A 6,740-nucleotide genomic window follows, 5' to 3' on the forward strand; every position below is an offset into this window, starting at 1 on the left:
TATTACATCCTAATGTCTGACGGGTGCCTATTTTAGGACATGGGTCAACACAGGCGTTAGTGTTAGTGTTCCAAAACCCCCTGGACTGTCCATCGCCCTGGAACGTCTTTCCGACACGAAGGGTGCTGGACAAGTGTCATTTGTTGTTGTTGTTGTTGTTGTTATTGTGCATCTTCCCGAGAAAGATAGACTAATTTCATTGTCTACTGTGGAGGTCTGTGGCTCAGTGGTTACAGCGCTCGCCTGGCAAGTGAGAGGACCTGGGTTCGATTCCCGGGCAGGTCGATACCTTGGGCAAGTTTCCTTAATCCACACGCCTCTGTTTACCCGGCAGTAACTAGGTTAGTCGAATGGCGGATGGCTTTTCTGGGGGTAATAATTCCTTCAAAAAAGATAATAAAAATAATAATAATAAATTGGTCTCTAAATCCACGACCGTTTGTGGGACACTGCTGTGAGCAATTGGCTGCCGCGTTTTGCCCACAAGGTCAACTCATATTACAATATATTCTGAGACGTCTGGAAGACGTTAATGAAAAGCACTCTATCAAAAGCAAGGATTATTATATTATTATTATATATTACTGAGATTCAGTCACTTTCCCAGCTGCCGTCTTGCCCATCGCTGTTGTTTTTCTCTGCTACTCAGTACACCAGCCACGCCTGTCTGATTCAAACATTTGTTCACCGAGACAATTCCTCTCCTCTCCACCCACCCCTCCCCCTCGTCACCTTTCTCCTGTGTCTCATAATAATAATAATAATCCTTGCATTTGATATAGCGCTTTTCACGTCGGGAGGACGTCCCAAAGCGCTTCACAGAATATACTGTAAAGTGAATTGACTGTATATTTGTGGGCGAACGCGGCAGCCAATTGCGCACAGCAATGTCCCACAAACAGTGGTGGATTGAAAATGACCAATTTATTATTGTTTTTTTTGGAGGGATTATTATTATTATTATTACTCATGGTAGGGGAGTGGAGGTGGGGGGATGAATGTTCCACAGGCGCCTCCAACACTTTGCCTGAGGTGATAATTATCACCATGTGTGGTAACTGTTTTTCCCAGGTAAACGTGGCAACTATTTAGCACACAGGAGAGTCTCACACACACACACACACACATGTTTCGGCCATAAAATATAGTCAACTCATTTTACAGTGTACTCTGTGAAGCGCTTTGAGACGTCTTGAAGATGTGATAAGCCTTGCCAGTCTCTATCCCATGAAGGGCGCCATATAAATGCAAGTGTTTGTTGTTGCTTAAGTTGTTATGCTCCTTTGTGGCCCGGCCCCCCCCACCATAAATCGATGCCCTTGTTTTACACTACACTGCCCAGCCCTCAGGGGAGTCAGTCCACCTCTGGCCCCAGCCAAGGGGATGAGCGGAGGGATCTGCTGCCTGCTGATAACCCTCACGCCAACACACAACTGGAAGATCAATAATAGGCAATATCTATCTGCCTACAGTTGAGCACAGCTCCAATTTCAAGTGGCCATGCGGAGCCATTCCGTGTCATTTCACACCACTTCCTTCTCAAACCCGGCACAGTCTCGACAGAGCCGGAGCCCGTCAACCATAAGGAACATCTCCAAGATGGAGATCACAATTATCTCCTTGAGCAACCAGCCGTAAGAACTACAATTGGCTACATGCGAAGTGAGGTAATGGTCAGTTCAATTGCTCTGTTAATTGGTCTGACGCTCACTTGAAGCCAGGAGGTTGTGAAGGGAAACCCAGTGGTCCTTGCGGTAGGAGGGGAAGCATCTGTTCTGCATTCAGTAGTTGATTTCAATCAAGATTCCTGGTTAGACACAGATAATACTCGAGGGAGGTGCTTAGAGTTTGTGTGACGGGAATTTCACAACCTATAAAATAAGAGGTTATTTCACATCCGATAAGATGATCTTAGGAAACCAAAGTCCATCTAGTTCATCTTCTACCATAATAATAATAATAATAATCCTTGCATTTGATACAGCGCCTTATCAGGTCGTCGAGATGTCTCAAAGCGCTTCACAGGATATACTGTAAATTGTAGTGACTGTGTGTTTTGTGGTTGAAACGTGGCAGACAATTGCGCACAGTGTCCCACAAACAGTCGTGGATTGAGTGACCAATTTTTTTTAAGGAATTATTATACCCGGAAAAACAATCTGCCAATCGGCTAACAACCGGGTTCCTACTTACTGCTAGGTAAGCAAAGGTGTGTGTGTGTGTAAGGAAACTTGCCTAAGGTTTCGCCCTTTCCCATCCTGGCAGTCCCTTGCCAGTTGTGTCCCAATAATGTATAATATGTAGTATACTATATATTTCTAGCCAAAATCTTTCTTATACTGCGAGGGGAGGAGCTGTTTCGAGAGCGGCCAAACCACACGAACCACAACAACAACATACATTTTGTACAGTGACTTTTACATGGGAGAAATGTCTGGAAGATCCTGAGGAGGAGAGGAAGGCAAGTGTGAGGGTGCTGACTGGAAGCACAGTCAAAGAGGTGTTTTTTCAGTAAAGCTGCACAGGGAGATGGAAATGAGTATGTAATCACAAAGCACTGCCAGCAATTTTGTGAATCGACACAACTGTAGTTCCAGCCATTTACAGTGTTACGTTGTTGGGACGCCTCAAAGCGCTTCACAGAATAGACTGTAAAGTGAATTCACTCTATATTTTGTGGGAGAAACATGGCAGCCATTTGCTCACAGCAGTGTCCCGCAAACAATTGTGGATTGAGTGACCATTTTTGTTTTGAGGGATTATTACTCTTAGAAAGTGATCCTCCAATCGACTAACAATCAGGTTCCTACTTACTGCTGGGTAAACAGAGGCCTGCGGAGTAAGGAAACTTGCCTATGGTTTCGCCCCATCCGGGAATCGAACCAAGGGCCTCTCGCTTGCGAGGCGAGTTCTCTAACCACTACGCGACTGGACTCTCTGGTTACATGAAGGAGTCCCCCATTTCTTGTTAAGGAATGAGACTACAGAGCTTTGATCACCTAAACAGACACTTCACTCAATTAAACAACCGAGCAAAAATGACAACCGATCAAACAGCTAATGAATGTGGCAAAAGGTCAGATTCTCTTTCATTTTACAGTATCTTGAGATCAACAATATCATTTCCAATCCAAGCTATTTGCTGCTGTGCTGGTAAATCACAGACTGCAGCAAAGGTCAGTGCTTTCTCAAGAGACGTGTATTAAGTTGGGAGAAGAATATAAACATTGGTAGCAAAATGTCAGTTCTTAGTGTAAGTGTGATTACAAGTCATCAAGAGCATTGCTGTAATTTCCAGGTTCGGTTATTCATCAAATCTTCTCTTCATCTCTCACTGTAATGAGCATAATAATTATTGGCAAGAATATCTCACAGTATGACATCCCAGGCAGCTTAATGGGATTTGTTTCAACACAGAATCATAGAAATTACAGCACAGGAGGAGGCCATTTGGCCCATTGAGCCTCTGTTGGTGCCAGCTCCCACAGTGGCTTTAGCCACTCGATTCCCTGCTCTCTCTCTCTCTCTCTCTCTCCTTGGCCCCTTTCATATTTTGCCTTGGCACATGTTTTTTCTTTGCCGTACTCTTTCGAATCAAGCCATGGTTGAAGCAAATTAAGATCAATCCATTCAAGAGAAGACTTGATCCCCTCACGAGAGAGAGATTCAGGAGGTGGGGTGGGGGGGGGGGGGGGGGGGTGGGGTGCTCGGAGGGTGTGGGGTATAAACATCAACTGTACAGCCTGCTTGCCTGCTATCATTCTGTATAAACCATGGTCTCAGTCTCAATAGTCGTGGCAAAGTGTTCCATGTCAGTCACATTTCTTGTAACCTCCCACTTAGCTCTTTCTGTGGCAACTCTTGAGCTGATGTCTCCTTCTTATCGATTTAGCTTCCAACAGGAATAATTGTTATCCTCTCCAGACCTCTGTCTGTCACGTCCCCTCTGACCCTCATCGGCACCGAGGCTCCACGGGGGAATCGCCACACTTTAGGCAAACGTGTGAGCCAACCTGCGCAGTCAGACGTCCCACAAACAGCCGTGGAGGAGGAGGAGGCTGTGTTGGCCACGATAGTGACGCGGGATCTTTAACAACAACAACAACAAGTGGCATTTGTTGGTTTATTATCTCATCCAAAGGACCACACCTCCGACAAGGCAACCTGTAAACAACACACAAAACTTCTGCAGATGCTGAAAATCTGACACGTAAACAGAAGTCACTGGGAACACTCAGCAGGTCAGGCAGCATCTATGGAGAAAGGAAAATAAGTCAATGTTACGGGTGCACGACCTGCTGCCTGACCTGCTGAGTGTTCCCAGCGACTCCTGTTCTTAGTCTACTCTGTGAATTTAGGCTCTGACTTGGAGCTTGAACTTACAACCTCCAGTCGCTCCTCACGGCAACAAGAGAATAACTGTCGAACGTGTGATGAAACATCACCCCAATAAGCAAACAGTCCACTAAAATGTCTGAAAGCTTGGAGAGAGGTCCCATCTACAACAACAACAGCAACAACAAGATTCCATTTATTGTGCGCCTTTCACGTCGGGAGGACGTCCCAAGGCGCTGTACAGTTGGGTCAGGACCCGAGCATTGGGGGGAAATGGTCAGGGTGAGGGGAGGGAAGGGAGGGGGCGAGGAGGGGGTAGAGAGTTGAGAGGGGAGCTGAAGGCACGGTCAAAGAGAAAGGTCTTGAAGGCACGGTCAAAGAGAAAGGCCTTGAAGGAGGAAAGGGAGGAAGCGGCGAAGGCACTGGGGATGGAGTTCCAGAGCCTCGGGGCTGAGAGGCTGAAGGCCACGATGATAGGGCGGTTGGGCCGGTGGAGCAGACCGGAGCCAGAGGAACGGAGGGTACGGGCAGGTAGGTAGGGGGATAGTAGGTCAGAGAGGTAGGAGGGAGCGAGGCTGTGAATGGTCTTGTAGGTGAGGATGAGGAACTTGAATTCGATCTACCGGTTCATGTTCAGTTGGCCGTTAGAGATTCCGCGGCAATATTTGTAAAGAGAATCATAATCCTTGCATTTGATACAGCGCCTCTTATCGTGTCTTCGAGTTCTTTCAAAAGTCCTTCACAGAATATAATGTAAAGTGAAATTGACTGTATATTTTGTGGGCGAAACAAAGAGAGTTTCACCCAGAGTGTTGGCCAACAATCCCCGTAAATAAAATTGATCATTCACTGAATGGCTCGATGTAGGACATTGCTTTGTGCAAATTGACTGCCTTTTTTGCCCACAAATTCACAGGCACGACACTTCACAGTAAAATCCTCTGAAGCACTGTGAGACGTCTCAACAACATGATAATGCACTGTATTAAAGGCAAACATTGTTATTCTTATAGAGACTCCTGGAGAACAGATCTTACAGAATGATGGAATGCTAAGAGCTGCGAATGCTTCATTCCTGGGGGAAAAGCCACATGGCTCTTGGTATACAAAGAAAAAGGTCTTCATGACAGTCTAATGTCACACTTAAAGAACAAAACGATTCAGTACATTAACCTTCGCAATTCACCGCAACCCACAGAGCAAGCAACAAAACAACGCAGACCCACCCTAACCTTTCACAAATGACCATAAAGGCTTTGCTCTGTGATGTAAATCGAGGCTGTCCCACATAATCCTCGGAGTCTGCCTCGCTCTAGTCATTGTGCTGGAACTGCCGTGGTGCGGAATTTACAATAAATAACAACTTGCGTTTACACAGGGCAGCGCCCCAGAGCGCTTGACAGTGGCGGAGCCTGATGCCGAGCCGGAGGGAGGTGACTGTACGCACGTTCGAAGAGGAACCTGAGATTTTTTTACACCTGGAAAATCATTGAGTGCAGGTCAGGGAACAAAGGGTTGGCGGGTAAAGACCTCGTATTTTTTCCAGGCTTCGCCAACTTCCCGATCAGAAGATGGTGAATTCCGTCAATCCAATATTTGCAAATTGGGAACAGCAATTAATGCGGCAAATCAGGTCTGTGAATCCCGCTGATTACACCCGCTTTATGTTCCTCCTCTCAGTTACTTTACAGTGCTGAAGGAGTACTGATATGTTGGAGGTGCCTTCCTTTGGCTGAGATGTTAAATCTCTTCCCGTCTGTCAACCTGTCTGTCTGTCTCTCTGATTGTCTGTCTGTCTGTCTGTGTCTGTCTGGCTGAGTCTAGTTCTGTGTCTGTGTCTGTCTGCGTCTGCCTGTCTGTGTGTGTGTGTGTGTGAGTGACTGTCTGAGGCTGACCACGTGCGGAGAAGCCACAAGATTTTGAGCACAGGTGACACTGAGCAGCTGTGACAGAGGAATATCTCTGTAGCACATCTTTCTACCAAATGCCAACATCCATTAGTGGCGTCTCTGAAGTTACCGCAACCCTAAATGGCACTTTTATTATGAAAATGGAATTTATTTAGCAAAAAAAACCTTTCAAAGGCACTAAAATGAAAACCCTTCCTGCGTATCATCATTGACTTTAAGCTAATGTGACAGGGCCTATCTTGGAAAATGTTGCATTGGAACAGTTTTGTAACAAGCACTTAATCATATCCATTAAAGAGGGAGGTGGGTTGGCTCCAGTCAATGAGAACCCTTTGCTGAGAACATACACTGTGCTTCCTCCAGAAAATAAGCTGAATTCATCAAAAATCTCAGCACAAATTTTAAGTTCATCTTTTATAATAATAATCCTCGCATTTGATGCATTTGCCTTAATCATGTTGTCAAGATGTCACAAAGCATTTCATAGCATTTTAC

At 45.7% G+C, this 6,740-nt stretch overlaps 1 non-coding gene across 1 annotated transcript; it reads left to right on the forward strand.

Annotated features, from left to right (window-relative positions):
* Positions 1-212: 212 nt before the first annotated feature.
* Positions 213-286, forward strand: trnaa-ggc. Its single transcript has one exon. It is a non-coding gene; the product is annotated as a tRNA-Ala (tRNA).
* The last annotated feature ends 6,454 nt before the right edge of the window (positions 287-6,740 follow it).

The sequence above is a fragment of the Callorhinchus milii genome, unplaced genomic scaffold (assembly GCF_018977255.1).
Source record: "Callorhinchus milii isolate IMCB2004 unplaced genomic scaffold, IMCB_Cmil_1.0 Scaffold24, whole genome shotgun sequence".
Classification (NCBI taxonomy): domain Eukaryota; kingdom Metazoa; phylum Chordata; class Chondrichthyes; order Chimaeriformes; family Callorhinchidae; genus Callorhinchus; species Callorhinchus milii.